Source organism: Mauremys mutica, chromosome 2 (genome assembly GCF_020497125.1).
Source record: "Mauremys mutica isolate MM-2020 ecotype Southern chromosome 2, ASM2049712v1, whole genome shotgun sequence".
In the NCBI taxonomy this organism is placed as follows: Eukaryota; Metazoa; Chordata; order Testudines; family Geoemydidae; genus Mauremys; species Mauremys mutica.
This window is the reverse complement of record NC_059073.1, coordinates 105,389,935-105,408,184: the sequence shown is the minus strand read 5'-3', so window position 1 is coordinate 105,408,184 and position 18,250 is coordinate 105,389,935.

The window sequence follows — 18,250 nt, the reverse complement described above, 5'->3', positions numbered from 1 at the left end:
TAATAAAATAATAGAGAGGAAAATGGTAAAAAACAAAAGAAAAATATAGTAAATGTATAAGGATTCTGCAGCAAGAGGTGAGAACCACTGCTTAACAAAAGACACAAAATGGTGTAGTTTGGCTCTGGATTAATGCACATCAGAGAAACCACTGAGCTGTAAGAGTCTTGAATCTGAACTCAAACTAAAGCTAAAGATTTCAGGGCTCATCTGCTCTTTGCTACCAGTATCTAAAATCCACATTGTAGAATATGTATGATGCTCACAAAATGTTTTGCTCACAGAAGAGCTTTCTTGTTACATGAGCCAGAAAGACAGTGTGTATGCTGATTCATGATATTTATCCCTATTATCCTGAACTCATGAGAAAGTCAAACGGCAAGGCAAAAATCATGAGTCTCCTGATAATCGTGAATGTTGACATCAGTGATACTAACATGCATCTTACATGAGGGATCAACAGTGTAGGGGCTATGGGAGCTCCAGCTCTGTTGCCTGACTCTAAAACGCTGCCCATTATTGAATGACTAACTTGCGTGTCTCATTAGGGCTACCATTTGATGCAGAGAGCAACAAAAATGTATTGCACCAGGGGGAAAATACCCTAATGTTTTGCTCCAAATTCAGGGTCCTTTTCTATGAATCGCTTCCTCCAAGAAGCCAGTGAGAAGGTTCCCACACCAGCCCCCCTCCCCTTCCCCACCACCGAACACCCACATAGAGCATGAATTACCACGTGTTAACAGCAGGACCATAGAAACAACAGCTCAAAAGCAAATAATTCTGCATCAAATACTGCTGTCATTATTCAGGAAAATCTCCACTGATGCAAGTATTGACTGAGCAAAGATGCCATAAAATGGTTCACTGAAGTTAAAATTGGCCTCATGATTCAATAAATAAGCAAAGTATTTTTGGAAAGGTCTTTTCTGGCAACATCACATCCATTTTTTCGTTTTAATAATTTGAGAGTCAATGGATAAACAATTAAGTAAATGTCCAAGGCAATGTAAGACTTTTATTTACTGTCCTGCAAAATAAGTCACTTTACTTATTTCCTTGGTGTAGGGATCAATTTTACCACCTGAGCTCAAACACTGCATAGTCATTTTGGACTCTAAACAAATAGAGTTACAGAGCAGTCTCTCTTAACCTCCTCTATGACCCCAAACTGCCACACAATCAAAGGCCAAGCTATTTTCTTGGCTGAATTATATTTTTACATTCCCCCTTTGGTCCTTCCTCGTGTATAATTCTTAGCCCCAAAATTAAGCTATCTGATTACAAATTGTGTTACTTTTATTGCCCAAGGCAGCTGTTAATTTTTGCCACAGGTCATACAGGATAAAGCCCTAAAGATCCAGCAGCTTCTTAATTGCATGGTGTACCACTAGCTGTTGCCATATCTCAGAGGAGTTATTGCACCTTGCAGATAATGCCCTTTTCCCCTGCAAGCTATGAAATAGATTTTCCTACACCGTTGTATTAATTAGACTTCAAGACTCTTTCAAAAATTATAGCTTAAGCTAGTCTTCAAATATTTCAGGAGGTATTAGAAAGATTTTGTTAAAATTGAAAGGGGAAAGGAAATAAGCTTTAGAAAGGAAGAAAGAAAGAAAAAAAGAGAAGGAACGAAACAAACAGCAAAAACCCAAGTTGTACACCTTGTCACATTACAACAATATATAAGTTTTGATAGAATTCCAGGTTAAGTTTGTCAATTCTGATGTTGTAAAAAGTGAGTGAATTGGCACAACCTGTAGAAATCTCAGGAAACGTTTGAAATTTCTTTAGCTGGCTGTATATCAAGCATAGAGTGAAAAAAGGAAAGGGAAGGAAAGTAGAAAAGAAGGGCAAAAGGCGAAATGGTTTGTGTCCATTTAAGAAAAAATCAATAATAGCATAAAATTGATTTAGTGCTTGTCATAAAACATAAGTAAGTGCTGGAAAATAGAGAAAATTGAGTCTCAATTTAATCTGCACAAAAGCCACACTGTACTGATGAAGTGATCTGAGGAGAGAGCTACATAAAACCTAAAGACAGATACTTAATTGTCATATTAAAGACTCTCTTTTCTGCCTGCTGGAGTCGAGGGGTAGCATCCATTAATCATGTGGATAAGGGGCATTGAAATCAAATCTCAATTAAAATCTGTTCAATAATGTCTCTAATATGTTTTTCAAGCATTAATTTTTTCCCATCGATTCCATATCCCATAAATCAGATATGTTGCAGTGCATGTAATAGTTTATAGAGGAGAGGATTATGGTTTTATGAAGTTAATGCAGCAGAACCATTTAATTTACACAGGCTAAAGTTTTATGTCTGTTGCTCATTTCTATTATTTTCTTTGGGTAAAAATTCTTTGGGATATAAAACTAAAACTTTTTTTTTTTTTAATTTCTGTTACATACTTGCTTGACTTGTTCTCAAAGGTGGCTGCTGAAGAAATTGCACTTTTGGTCTTCAGCAAAAGTGAGGGTTTTTTTTGGTGGGGGGTGGATTTCTGAAGAGAATCTCCCCCAGAAGGAAACAATTTGTGGTACCACTGCTATGCAAAGTCTGTGGCAATAGAGCACGCAGAGTCTGCACATCAGATGTCTCTCTTTTTGTTTTAAAGACACTGACATAAACATTTAAAGTTGCTTTCAGGTAGGACTAGCAACAAATTTTGGATGAAGTGTAAAACTGATGTCTGACCACTGGAGATTAATAAAAAACTCATAGTGCTTTTGCAGCAGTTGGTGTGTTAACCCTTGTGTCCTGGCCTAATTCCAGTTTCAGTAATTACATTCTTCACCTAAATTTCCCGGGCAGTTTCATTTGGCTACATTCTTCTTCTTCATTTCCTGTCATAAGTTGTTGCATGGCATTAATATGCACTGTTATAAAGCTGCCATGTACTACCCTAGAGACAGCTGCATATTAGTGGTGGGTGCAAGGGGAGTGATTCCTGAATATTATATAGTGCTCAGATCTACCCCTATTAATTTAAGTGATGGAAGATTAGGATCCTAGTTTGTAAAATGCTTGAGACCACTAGATATGTGAGGCACTATGCAAATGTAAGATATTAGTGTTAATTATCTTTCTCCTTATTGTTGGTAAACAGTTTGATTCAGCCAAGTGCTATGGCTATGTACTAAGTTAACCAGTTAGCTAAACTCCTGCCATCTGCAGGCTGGAGTTTCTATGTGTGCATCCTACACCATATGACAATGGAAACTAGGACCCTAATAATAAAAAGTGATAGGTCTGGCAGTTGATGCCCCAGGGCGGTGGCCCCGCCAGATCTGTGCTGGCTTGTTTCAGCAAGGATAGCTCAAGAATAGCTCTTCTATCAGTAGTTCCCGGTAACAAAACTTATGGGCCTCCAGCTGTTCCTCACAAGTCCCACTGGTGTAACTAGGACTACCCATATAAATAAGGGCTGCAGAACTGGCCTTGAAGCTTGTTTGGTAGGTGAGTGGTTTTTCTGTGGCTAAATGAAGCAGATGTTCCAATTCACCAGTGCTAAATACATTTTTCAGCACATTGATTTTTTTCATGTAATTTTTTTTATTGTTCCTAATTTTTAATCTCATGTTTCTTTCTCAATATGTGTCTTTTGGCTAATAACGAATGGGCCTTATGCTACTCATGCCAAGGTCCTTTGGAGCACTACCTTACCACCGCCCATGAAGTCAATGACAAAAATGCTGTTGGCTTCAGTGGAACAGGTCCAAGACCATAGATTCAGAACAACTAGGGGGGGTTGACTGAGTCCTTTTAAGAGATGTAGCCCAGAAGGGGACAAAAATGATGTTAAGTCATCTTTGCTCCTCCAAATTCTTGACGGAGCCCTCAGAATAAGTTACAACCACAATAGCTGCTCTTGGTTTGAAGATCCTCCAATGGGTTGGTCTTCAGAACAGCCATAGAGGAGAGCACTCCAGCAGTATCGTTTCCTTACCCAACATGCCAACTCCTTTCCTAGACCATTCACGCACCAAAGCCATGTGCCAGATGCTCTGGGGAAGAGGAGGGCAATGTAAGGACTTTCTGCCTTATACCACATTGTAAATGTGAGGGTCTGGGGCTCAACCCTCCACGGGGAGGAGGGGAGCCACACCGGGCCGTCGTTCTTACGTGGGTTCTGCCCTGGTCCTTTAAGGCTGAACAACAGTCTCAGGGTCAGTTAAGGCTCAGGCCTTCTGCTGCAAGGCTGAGCAACAATATAAGAGTCAATTAGGGCTCAGGCCCTTTGGTGCAGGGGCTGAGCAGCAAACAGTACAAAGTGGCTCAGGCCCTTTGGTGCAGGGGCTGAGCAGCAAACAGTACAAAGTGGCTCAGGCCCTTTGGTGCAGGGGCTGAGCAGCAAACAGTACAAAGTGGCTCAGGCCCTTTGGTGCAGGGGCTGAGCAGTAAACAGTACAAGGTGGCTCAGGCCCTTTGGTTCAGGGGCTGAGCAACAATCCAGTTCAGGGAGCTCAGGCCCTTTGTGGCAGGGGCTGAGCAGCAGACAGTTTAGGAAGGCCCAGGCCCTGGATTAGGGTGGGGCAACAACAATTAGGGCTCAGGCCCGTAGGTGCAGGGGCTGAGCACTGGGGTGAGGGGGAAAACTGCCACCCGCAAGTGAGGTGGCAGGGGGGACGCAGGCCCACCCACTCCACTGTGTCCCGGCCCGGGGCCCTAGGCAGCGGTCATTACTGCTGACGGTCAGAGGGGATCCTGACCGCAACACACTGACATGGGCATTGTTTGGTCAGCAGCCTGACTGAGGTCAGCTGTCCCCGGGCCACTTCCAATTTCCCCTTCGGGGCCTACCTGGTCTGCGGTGTCTGCTCCCGGGAAGTCCCACAGCATGGGCTCCTCGCAGCCCGGGTTGGGGGGTAGATCTGGCAGTTCCTCGGGGAAGTCCGGCCAAATCTGCTCTGGGGGTTCCTCGGGGTAACAATACGCGAGCGGGGAAGTCTCTGGCGGCTCCTCCTCATATGTGGCGTGGGGAAGCTCCGGCGGGTCCTCCTAGTAGCGAGCGAGGGGAAGCTCCGGCCAGTCCGGGGAACTGCTCTGGGCCCCAGCGGCTTCCCAGACCCGAGCTCTCTCGGGTAGGTCTGCTCCCGGCGGTGGCTGGCTCCAACTGAGCTCTGATGGCCGGCTTTTATGCTTCCGGGTCGCCACCTGACCCTCTGAGGGGCGGGCTCACTGCTCTGTAGCCCTGCCCCTTCCAGTGTCCGGGGCTCAACCCTCCCAGGGGAGGAGGGGAGCCACACCAGGCCGTTACACACATGGAGAAGCTCTCTCCACACAGACACAGAGGTAAATCTCCCTGAGGTCTGTAAAGCTGGCTTTGTGAACCATTATGAAGCTGCCCCCATAACAGAACCACAGCAAGGCTCAGAATCAGGGTCAGAATGTCTAAGAAATCGATTTAAAATAAAAATCCATTTAAATAAAAATCATGACATGTTTTATGTTAATTGGGCAGTGGTGGTTAAACAAACAAACCAAAATTAGGGCGCTGAAAGAACAAGACAGAAAAAATAATACTAAAAATATGATGATGCTCTTATATAAATCAATGGGGAAACCTCACCTGGAATAGACTGCATTCAGTTCTGGTCATCTCATTCCAAAGAAGGTATAGCAGAATAGCGGAGGTTCAGAGACAGGCATCAAAACTGATTAGCAGCATGTAGAAAGACTAACTTGCTGGCACTGTTTAATTCAGAGAGCTGATAAATAAAAGGGACATAGTATTGGCATACAAAATAATCAATTCTATACAGAAGATCAGCTGTTAACTGGTTCTTATAATACAAGAGTAAAAGTGCAATTGAAAGTCACAAATTTTAAACTGATTAGAAAGAATATACTTTTAATGTAATGCACACTCAACCTGTGGAACTCATTGCCACAAAATATCATTAAATCCAAAAGCTTAGTCAGAGTCAGAAAAAAGATTAGAGATTTATCTCAATCATAAAAACATCCAGAGTTATAGTAGATAGGAAAAAACATGTTTAGAAACCCTTGTGCTTCGGGGCACAAGCATTAACTGACAAGGTCTAGAAGGACAAGGTGGGTGAGGCAATATCTTTTATTGGACCAACTTCTGTTAGTGAAAGAAACAAGCTTGCAAGCTTACACAGAACTCGAAAAATTGTCTCTCTCACCAACAGAAGTTGGTCCAATAGAAAATATTACCTCACCCACCTTGTCTCTCTAATATCCTGGCTTCAACACAGCTACAACAATATGGCAAACAAGTGAAAACTTATCCTATGAACAGGTGTATTGTGCCTAGGTGAATTGTGCCTTCCTCTGGAGCATCCGGTACTGGCTGCTCTCAGAGGCAGGATAGAATCATAGAAATTTAGTGCTGAAGGGACCTTGATACTGGGTTATATGAAGCACTGATTTGATCTACTGTGGCAGTTCCTCTGTCCCTAAGTTATAGTTGTGTAGGGCAGTTTCTTATGACATATTACATAGTTCCGATGCACATGTTAAATGATAGCTCCCATTAATAATAATAATAATAATAAAACAATGTAAGAAAGCCAATGAATAGCTCCCATTCTAAAATAAATATTTTTTATGTTGCAATCTTTCTTCGTGTCATTGAGTAGTTTTATTTTTCCTTCCATTTGATCTGACATTTTTAGATGAAGGGGAAACAGGCAGGATTTCCAGAAAGACCAATGTCATATGACACAGGCATATAGTATCAGTCACTGATTCTGAACAGCAGTGATAACTGAAGCCTACTTAGTAAGATGTGCCTTGCTAGCTCTGTTCTGAATATATCCAAGATTCTAGCTCCATTTGTAAATGGCGCCTCACCCAGGAAGTATTTAAACTGAGTAATTTGCATAAAGAGGGAAAAGCAGATTCTCCAAGAAAAATTCAAGTCATTTGGTGCATTATCACAAGTACAAAATATTTGCTCTTCAGAAATATCCTTGAACCAGGGATAAGAAAAAGCATCCTTGGCAACAATGGATTGGCAATATCTAAAGTAAAAAGAGGATATTCTCCACCAGAGAAAAGGAATTATCCTTGACTTCTGGTCCTGCTTTCAGTTCAAACACAGCATTCTTCCTACTTGGTTGCCTGTATTACAACTTTCCTTATCTTCCTCCCATTCTCTTGGAAGATGCTTCAAACCTCCAGTGCAAGTGACCTTCTCTCTTTCACCCCAAGAGCTAGTGTTTCCTTCAATAAACTAAACACTTTGGAACACTTAGAATCAATCAAACTGGAACAGCTTTTTATCAGTCTGAGACATATTCCCCATACATATATTAGGAAATATTGCTGGGACTGATACTAACTGTCAAAACAGAACATCTCTTTAAGTTCACCTATTATAGCACCTCTTGTGAAGCCAGTCAGAAAGATTCTCTAGTTTTAGTTTCTGAAACTAGCACCACTACACACTGCAACAAAGTGCAATAGCATTTTCTTTATTGCCTCCTTTCAACAAAATCTCACTGGCATTCCCAGAATAAAACCAATCACAATGGAATCATTTTATATGTATATGACGCTCAACTATAGTTCCCCAAGCCACTGTTCTAAATTAGCAGGAGCTAAGCACCCATTGATGGAGACTTAAAATAAAGTGTTACCCAATGGACTCCCACTATAATCACTGCATTATTCAGAATGTACAGAGATTTTCATAAGAGCTGCAACAAACTTAATACATTCCAATCTTAATACATTCCAATCTTTGGGCTGCGTAGAAACTTGTTTTCTTGTAATGGTGTCTGTTATGGTGACAGCTTAACACCAACAGATTCCAATGTCATATGTAGGCTTTCAGAAAAGATGACTTTTTAAAACTTTTAATGAATATATTCTCTAAATTTTTCAGATGAAGTCAAGGAAGCCTTAATTAGATGCAAACTGATTCCTTCAAACCTTTCAGGTGACAATACAGGCTTGAATGGAACACATTTGAGAGCTCACACAGCCCTAGTTTTCATGCAAAAGACTCTAGTCCCATGAGTGATCCAATTATAAATTATAGTGTAGGTGAACTCGTTCTCTCCCATTCACTGGAGCTGATTCTGTGTCATTAATGTTACTGTGCTGATATCTTAGAAAGGAAGAAAAGGCTTTTCATATCTCATTAACATTACAGAGAAGTGAAACAAATTCTATGATGGATGAGTGCTACACACATGGAGCTAGTTCAATTTCCTACATTTTAATAAGTCCTTGCAAAAAAAAAAAAAAAAAGCAAGAGCTATAGCCACCACCAAAAGGCTTGCTAATCCTCTGTGGTGTCTTGCATTGATCTCATTGGCACAGACTCGCTATTGGCCAAGATTCCACCACTGTTAGGCTTAATTTAGCTGAGTGTTAAATGTGCCCAAATCCATCTTTAGGGATCTCAACTTTTCATCACCCACATGTTGAACAGAGGCACTAAAACAGCGGAGTGCATCTTGAATCATGCATCTATGAAGACAGAGGCTTAGATAAAAGGGCTATGATTTACAGGAAACATGCTGTGAAGGAAATATTAGCTTCTCATATTTGTTTACAGTTCCTCATCCAATAAACAATCATCTAATCTTGGCTGGGTGGGTGAGGTATGTTGGATGTTATGAATTCAGTGCATTCACCCTTTCTTTTTGCAAAGTGCAAAAAGTCATCAAACTTGGAGGCTAACCATATCAGTCTTTGTACAGTTATGGTAGGAAACTATTTATTGTTCCCTATATCCTACTGGCACAAACACGTATCCAAAGCACATTTTCCCTCTCTATAAATAAAAACATATATATCATATACACATACTGCAGGCCAGATCCTTTGCACTGAGCAAATGACATTAAGTTCAGGTGAGAAGGTGGGGAATAAAGTTGTACTTTGCCACCCCTCTAATCTTTAGCTGTCTGACAGTCAGGCCAGAGCCTGGTCTAAATTAGAGTAGCCTGAATGCCACTCTAGCTTACCTTAGTGAGACCAAGTGGGTGAGGGAATATCTTTTATTGGACCAACTTCTGTTGGTGAAAAAGACGGAGCTCTTCTTCAGGTCTGAAGTTAGTTCAGTAAAAGATATTTCCTCACCCACCTTATCTCTCTAATATCCTGGGACCAACATGGCTACAACAACACTGCAAACTAACTTACATTGGAGGCCTAAGGCCCATGGGAACTGTTACAGCAATTTGGGATTATGAGGTTTAGGGGAGCTATGAGTATGCTGTCTCACCACCAGCCATGCACTGTACACTGACATCTGAGGATGCAGGTGATATAGGAGCCACTGCAATGGCTATATGCTACTTGAAGAAATAAGGTTGAGTAGTTTTAAAGTTATGAATGTTTAATACCAGCATTTTCACTGGTGCATTCATTTTTTTCTGACAAGTTTGTAAAGAGACATTTGATGTCAGTATCTCAGATGAGGATGCCATGTTACAGACACATTTGTTATGGAGCCCTTCAGTTAAAATACATTTGTTAAAAATGGATCTGCTGAGGTTTCCTTTGGCAAAGACATTTCACTTAAAGACACATTATTTAAGGACACATTTGCTAAAGGCTATGTTAGCTAACAATGGCTGAGTTAAGGACACCTCAGATGAAGCCTTCTTACTTAAGGGTTTTTGAGTTGAGGACTCCTCAGTTAATTGTGCCTTAGCAATACTTTTTCAATTTCTCTCTTTCCTCCTCTCTTTTTCTTTTCTTTCTCCAAAAAATTAAAAACCCTTACAAAAACACAGGGGGTTGGCTCACTCCATTCACTGATGAAACCCATGGGAGGGAAAAGGGGGGGGGCAAAATTCTGCAAGGATGTGCCTGTGGAATTTCTCCCATATTGTTTCAGCATGGCTGCAAAGTCTGCTTCTCCCCCTCCAACATAAACCACAGGTCCAAGTCAAATCGGACATTTGGTTAAATAAAACTCTTACTGTATTATTGTTTACTCAATCCGCACAATAAAATATTCAGTGCAGCCCAATTTATTTCGTTGTAAGAACCTTAATTTATGTTTTCTTCACATTCTTAGAAGAGCATTGCATAGATACAATGGCAGATCCTGCTATCCTTAGTTACATAAGTATTCCTTAGACATGTACATACTCCTACCTACTTCAGCTTATCTAATGGTGCGAGTAAGAATTACTCATGTAAGCAATAGTTTGCAGAACTGGGACCTTGATCATTAATGTTGAATTTGTGAATGTATGTATATAACTAAATACATAAGTGTATCTTCTAAATTGTGTGTGGGCGTTTTTGTATATATTTAATATATACCTATATACACATTAACAGTTATATATACATATATATTACTATTCGTATGCATACATTAGCATATATAATACTGTTTGTGAGTCATGTTTGTAAAGTGACTTGAAGATGTAAAGTGCTATATAAATTCTAAATATTATATTGTTACACTACAATTATATTTTACTATTTCTATATGATTCTTTTATGTCTCTACAATGTAGCACTTTTATGTAAGAGCATAGAGTGGCTTCTACTGTTTCTCAAGTATTCTTTTCAGGAGAATGGAGCACTGGGGAAATGTAGTGCAAACATCCAAAGCTTTAAGATTTAAGATTCATGTACTGATACATGTAACCATTGCTACATGAAAAGCATAGCAGTGGCCAGCTTGTCTCTTAGTTTTATATCCCAGCACTGAGGAGAGGCATAGTTTCTAATATTTTTTCCCAGGCATGTGGTCATCAGGGTTCAACGGAACCTAGCAGAAACAGAGCTAGGGAATTCTATATAAGCCCATGTGCAGAACACACTTTGTTTTATTTTATAGGAATGCTTTGTCAAGATAAGCATACCTTACAAATCCAGAAAAAATAAACATTCTCCAGAAAACAGACTATAAAACTGTTGTTTTTCAGAGCTTTATCCTTTTATAATGGTGTTTCCTTTTTGCAGGACTCAGCTCTGCTAAGCTCCCTGCTACAATATCTCAGCTTGTTCTATTTGACGGCTGTTCCCCTGTCATCACTCATTTTCAGTGGGCAAGGGGGAGCAATTGCTGGGCATCAAATCATCATCAAGTAAACCAGCCTTGACACTAGTTAAAAAGGGAGATGGATGGTCAGTTGGCTTCCACGGAAAATATTCTCCTAAGTATCCTAGCAAGGTCCCTTGATACCAGACTAGTGCCTTTTTTTATTATTTTTTTTATGGGAACAGTGCAATCACCCATATTTCTTCTGGGTCATCGTTTGATGGCAGATTTTCTCAGGGGAGGAGCACAAGAGGTTAGGTGAGTAGGCTCCTCATTCAACAATTAAAGTAACAGAAATAAAAGCTGTGAAGAAAGCAGTTTCCTTGCACTTGTATTCTCTGCCTGTAATTGGCAGTTCAAACCTTTTCACATACATATAATAAAGCTGAACCGCGACAACCCTCACATCCCCTTCCTTCCCACCCCACATTACATTTATTGTACTTTGAAATCTGAGAAGAAAATTCACAATAAAATAAAATACACTGAATATTCAAATGTAACGCTGTGACCTCTTTCACGGTTCACTTAGCATTTAGGGTCTGAGCTGGTGAGAGGCTATGCACCCTGAGCATCTTGTAGGACTGGTCTCAGTGAGAGGGAACATATGCTAACATGGGTTTGAGTCCTACCAGGATCTCTACAATACGGCTCTGAACCTGCAACAGACTCCATGAGGACAGTCACATGTACTTCTTCTGATTAAAATGGGGCTCTCAAAAGGCACAGGAGCCCAATGTGGTGGAGTCAATTGCAGAATCAGTACCTAGATTACCAGCAAAAATAGTATCATTCAATTGAGAAGAATAAAATATTTTATCCACTTAATCCTAAATTTGAAAAATAATATTGAAAAAAAAATAAAAACCTTCAACAACTTAGCAATGTATTATAACAGGGTTTCTCAAATTGGGGTCGCCGCTTGTGTAGAGAAAGCCCGGGGCAGGCCAGGCCGGTGTGTTTACCTGCCCCATCTGCAGGTCCGGCTGATCGCGGCGACCCCTGTTTGAGAAACCCTGTATTATAACAACTAACACTCGTACTTCAGATACTTTTAAATCCCTGCAGAAGCTAAAAGCTGTTCACCTTACTCTGGTGAGTAGTCCCATAGAAGCTAAGTAAAGCAAGCAGTATCTGGCTCCTAGCCTGCTATAGTATCTACAGGAAAATGTCATGCACATTTCATGGCTCTAGATATGTAATAAATACATAATTAATAACAGCAGGTCTAATTAACTTACAGTTTAAAGTGATGTTACTGTAGGAGGAAAAGGAAGAGACATAATTTGTAGTTTCAGAGTTTTTTGTAATGTACCTAGGCACTACACTTTCTACTGATCCAGATTCTCAACTGGTGTAAATTAGATTAGTTCCACTGAAATCCATGAAGCTGATGAGGATCTGAGTCTAATATATATATATTTTAAATAATATTTTGTTAGAAGTATAACGACTGGGTGAATTCTTTATTGTTAAATAAGAATCTAATTTACTAATGAATGCACATATGCATTTCTCATCACTTATTACATCTGAATGTCTAACAAAAATGATTTAAATTGTATCAGAATTAAAGTTGACTGGAAAACAGAATAAAAATTGTCATGTTCGTTCTTTAATGAAGGTGTCGTTCTTGTCAAAAATATCCAGTCATCTCTAATTAGAATTTACTCAAATCTTTGTCTCAAATCTCAAAATAATCTCAACATTGATTCTGAAGTTAAAAAATATTGTTAAGTATTTTTGTGTTATTTTCCACTTTCATAATCTTCTGAACATCTTGATTTTGGCCAGAATCAGAGCCAAAGTGACAAAACACTGTGTGAAACACTATGTTCATACAATATTTATGGTCTGACAAAAATTTGGGATTATTGGAAATCTCACAAGAAAGCCTCATTTTATGGGATCTTCTGTCTGATTTTTGTCTGCTGCTGATCACTTTTGCTTTCCTAGTCTGTTTGCTGTATCCACCTGCCTCTCGTTTTATATTTAAATTGTAAGCCCTTTGAATCAACAATCATCTTTTTGTTATATGTTTGCATAGCACCTACCACATTCGGATCCCAATCTCTGACTAAGGCTTCTAGGTACTTTTGCAATACAAATAAATAGCTAATTAACAATAATAGATAAAAGTGGCTTTAATAAATTCATAAAAGCTTCAGACAGAGAAGCATCATTTTTCTGAGATTCATCCACCATAATGGTCTCCTGCTAAAACCAATAGAAGTTTGGGGATTAACTCCCCTGGAGCCAGAGCAGGCCCTACAAAACATGCCATTCTGGGTAATATCCTGACCTCCCTTCTCAGGCAAAACTCCTACTTAATTCAATGGACATTTTTCCTGAATAAAGAGACTGGACCCTTGCTCTGCTTCTTCATATTAAAATGATTATGATAATAAAAAAACAATAATAGTTAATGTTCTTTAACCACAGTCTAAAAGAATCAATCCTTCAAGGTTATGAACTCTCTTAGGAAGGATTGAGCAGATGCAACTCCAGTCAAAAGGTTGTTGCAGGTAAAGTCAACTGAATGGAGCGTAGAGTACTCAGCATTCCACACATATTCTCAGCACCTTGCATGACTGTGTATTTAAAAAAAAATGTAAAATGCAGCAAGATCCTAGCTGAGGCAGAACAAAAAGCTGAAATCAGCCAGTGACAGATTGATTGAGGAAGTGGCATAATGTAGTTGAGTACCTTCTGATTTTAATTCACATGATGCTGTTTATTACCCTTAGGGATAAGAGGTACTATTTTAAATTCCTTTTAGCACTATTTATTTAAAACATATTTTACTAGGATATGACCCACGTTTAAACAACTCATATAATGTGCTCTCCCTGGAGAGTCCTGGGGTTATATGCTTGTAGAAAATAGAAAAATAAAACAGAATTCTAATAATTAATCTAACAGTATTTAGCCAGAAAATTTAAAAATAAAGCCTTTAATTTAGGAAATTATTCAAGAGAGTGGTTTATATTTTAAGTTTAAAAATAGATTTGATTATCTAATTATAATAATAATTAACTAAATTATTAAAATAACATTTAAAAATAAAATCACTTTGAAATGTATGAAATGTATTCGGTGTCGCATGGAATGAGATTTTCTCTAGATGTCCAGTGTGATAAGACTTCATTTGTATGTATTGCCAATGAATATATTTGTTGAAGTGTTAGCATTTTACAAAAAAAATAATAAAAAAATTAATGATATCAGAGGGGGAATAATCCTGAGCTTTTAAATTGTTGATTCAGAAATCATTTAATACTTGTGTTGCTGATACATATACTGTAGTTTTATAGGTTTGATACTTCTTGTTCACTAAGAATTTTTCATGGGGTGTAACTACTATTTTTTTGAAATGCAAAAAGGAGCTTTAGCAATTTTTGTGCTCAGATTACACAGACTTTGCCTAGGTGATGTGGAGATGGTATGTGACCAAAATAAACAGAGATATCAACCAGAGGAACCGAGCTTTGTTCACAAGATTAATATTCATGCTTGTTTGAAGATTTATGAATTGTTAACCATAATCAAATACAAATAATATGGATTTGTTCTTGAAAAATGCTTCCTTTCAGCCCCTACCACAAAGGTATGCAAGAACCTGGCTTGTAATCTTCATAATTAGGTCTGGACCCTACATTAAAGAATTCAGTTAGGAAGCTTTTGCTGTACTCACTGCACCTGGATATGCTAAAATTATCCAGTGCAGCATCTTAAGACGCTTTGCTGAATCAAAGCCTAAAACTCCAGTTTTCTCTCAGTAGGCTTGGATGGATTAGATTTTTGTTGGTAAATATAAATTTCAACATACACACAAACCACTGAAAAAATATTTCCATTGATAACAAAAATGTACAGATAAGTAAAGTAAGAAAAATGCTGCTTGAGAACTTATTAGAGTTTGATTTACGAATATTTATGTTGAATATTTGACCTATGAAGTTGACCATCTATGTTTTAATGGTTATAAAGCTCTCTCTTTTTGAATATCAACATCTACTATCGTTAAATAAATTGTCTGAGCCCCAGTTGTCTGTTTCCCCATAATTTCCCACAACGGTGAAAACTTAAATCAATCAGTAAATAACAAAATACTTAAAATAGACATTGATATTACCCATCAAAATTATTAAAAAGACCTTTGAATTCTGCCATCTATCAAGTGTTACAGGATGTTTCAGCCTTAATCGACTTTATTTGAACAGAGTTATTTGAGCATGAAGTCTCTCTAATTGTCCGTCTAGAAGTTTTAGTTTGTTTCCTTAGGTCACCATTGTAGACAAACATCAAAGAGCCTTTGGTGATCAGGTAGGATCTGTCAAAGCCCCCTCTTTCTAGTTCTATTTACATTTGGTAGGTAGAAATACAGTATGCATGCATATGACCAACAAAAAAAACCAGAATATCACCATCTACTTACATCGTAAGCTCCTTGGTGCAGTAAGCATCTGTGTGTTTGTACAGCACTTAGCACAATGGGGTCCTGATCCATGTCCGGGGCTCATAGGTGTTAGAGCAAAACAAATAGAGATAATAATTTAACATTTGAATAACCGTGGCACCCCGTGGTCTTAATCAGGATCAGGACCACACATGCATTGAACTGACACATAATAAGAGACAGTTCAAACTACAAAAAGGACATAATTTAAGAAGAAAAGTGATATACAAAGGGAGGGGAAAGAGGGAAGGAGTCAAATATATACATTTTATTAACTATTTTTGCTATGTTTTATTATAAAGAGAGAAATGCATAAGTCAGTCATTCCCAGTAGCTCCTCAAACTATCCATTATTAGTATATATTTTGTTAAAATATTCTACAAGAATATTTCTGCAAGATGTTAGTATGATTTATCCACTTCTTCTCTTACCCTTACTGAATAAAGCTGCAAGAGTATATGCTTCTCTCAATGAATGCGAATAGTTGTGTCATGCTTCTAGTGAATACTACTGCAATTTAATTGAGTTGGTAGGACTCTTGAAATGGCTTCCTTTCCATTTTTACTGTATGTGTATTTTCTTTTTTGTCTTTACAGTAGCAGAGTAAAACAAGTGTTGAAGATCAGAAAAGGAGGCAGCATTTTCTTGGAACCTTATTAAATTATTGACAGACTGAATTATCAAGAGGAATGAATATCACAGTTGGAACATTGAGATATTCTATTGTTTTATAGGAAAAATGTCTTAAATGGGAAACAAGGGCCATCAGACACTAAATGATGACAAACTGACATCTTTTTAAACACTCTGAGGTGTATGTTCTTCTGGGATTTATGTTCTCTGCTTTGGATTTTATCCCTTTTTCTGACAAGTAGCTTTAACAAGATTTTGTCCCATTGTCATACAGAAAGCTGTCTTCTTATTATCTTTGGTCTGATTCTCGTCTCACTTGCATCCTGATAAATTAGGAGTCAAGAAAGCCAAAGGAGTTAAACTAGTGTAAAACTGTGGTGAGAGAGATCAGAATGAGCCCCTTTATTTTGATATTTAACCAAAGTATTATAGATGCTCTTTACATGAAGGCTGAAGCAATTTCTACCCACTGAGCCTGATTCTACCCTCCCTTTTACTGTTTTTTATTAAGTCTATTGCACAATGGAGTCACTATAATTTACACCAGTATAAGTGAGTTCAGAATCAAGCCTCAAGTGCTATTTTGTTCTTTGGCTGACTGTAATTGCATTGTTGTCGTATTCTTGTAGTGCTGTGCTTTTGGAACAAGAGTAGAGAAGCCTCCTCTTGCTGGAGACACAAGAGCTTAACCGTAAATGCCATCTAATTTGGGGGAACCCATGTTGCTAACTGGTGTACTAGCACATATTGTCTGTAGGCCTGATTCTGAAGCTGTTCCAGTCAATGAGAGTTTTCCTATTAACTCAATGGGTGCAAAATTGAGTCCTATGTAGAAAATAGAAAAATATGTTATGATAATGTCAGTGGAACAGTAACAACAACAAAAGTAACAGATTAAGGCCCTTAAAAATTTGCTCAACCTAGCTATGTCGCTCAGGGGCATGAAAAATGCACAACGAGAGCACCATAGTTATCATGATCTAACCCATCTAGTTCGATGGATGAATTCTTCTGTGAACTTCACTACTGCCATTTGGAGAAGAGGATTAACTACAGCGACAGACAATGCCCTTCTGTTGCTGGAGGAAGCATCTACACTACAGAGCTACATTTGCACTGCAGTACCCAGAGTGTACCGATGGCTTAGGAATTGCTACACAACTAAAATGTAGAATTACTATGAAAATATTTGTCCCTTTCCATGTATTTGTCTGCTTGGCAGGACTTCCATAATCACAGCTAATGGGTGTAATCTCCTTCTTCTCGAACTCAGTGGAACGTTTGATATTTGTTCAATGGGAGCAGGACAGTAAGAATAAAGGTAAGACTGTTCTTAGCACTAAATATTGCTTTTTAGGAGATTAAAGGGAGGAGAGAACACCCTCAGCACACCACCAGCATGTCTGCATTGCCCAGATTGCAGTTCTGAGTGCAGAGGATAGCAGGGGTCATGCATTTGAGACTCACTACTATGAGCGAAAGGGTGGAGCCAAAGATCCATCCCTGCATTCCAATGTTCTGGCTAGCAAGACAGGCTGGGCATGAGGAGGGCAGAAGGCAATGCTTCAAAGTAAATTACTTCCCCAGCATAACCTAGTGATTTGGGAAAGAACTGTGTGTCACTGAGCTACATTTCCTTCCCAGAGCTCGCCCTGGAGCAGCATAGCTATGAACAACCCTATCCCCAGGGCTGAGCCTAAAGGTTCACTCTAGCCCTAGATTATGCTAAAATTTGCTAAATTACAGCTTTCCTTCAACAGATTTGAATGGCGTGTTGATGTTAGCATGACATCCTAAGTCACCTGAGCTGAGTTCAGTGATCGTTCTGACTGACAGTTGGCAACCTGCACTTGGTGTTCCATTTTGAAACATTTTACATCTCTCTCTTTTTTAAATTATTTGAATTTCAGATTGTCAAACATCTCATTCAGATTATAGAACACCACAACATGCCTAAGCATTTTAGACGAGGAGCCTAATTTAGGGTGTAAATTTTACCAAATGCTTTTCATTGGATTTCTGTTGGATTCTGCCTTGCGCTCCTCCCCACTCTTTTCAAGGAAACAAACAAAACTAACAAGGTCAAATATCCAAAGGAGCTTTAATTTGACCCCCACTTCATGTAAACAAAGTTGCATGTCCTTTTTGAGCACTGATGCCCAT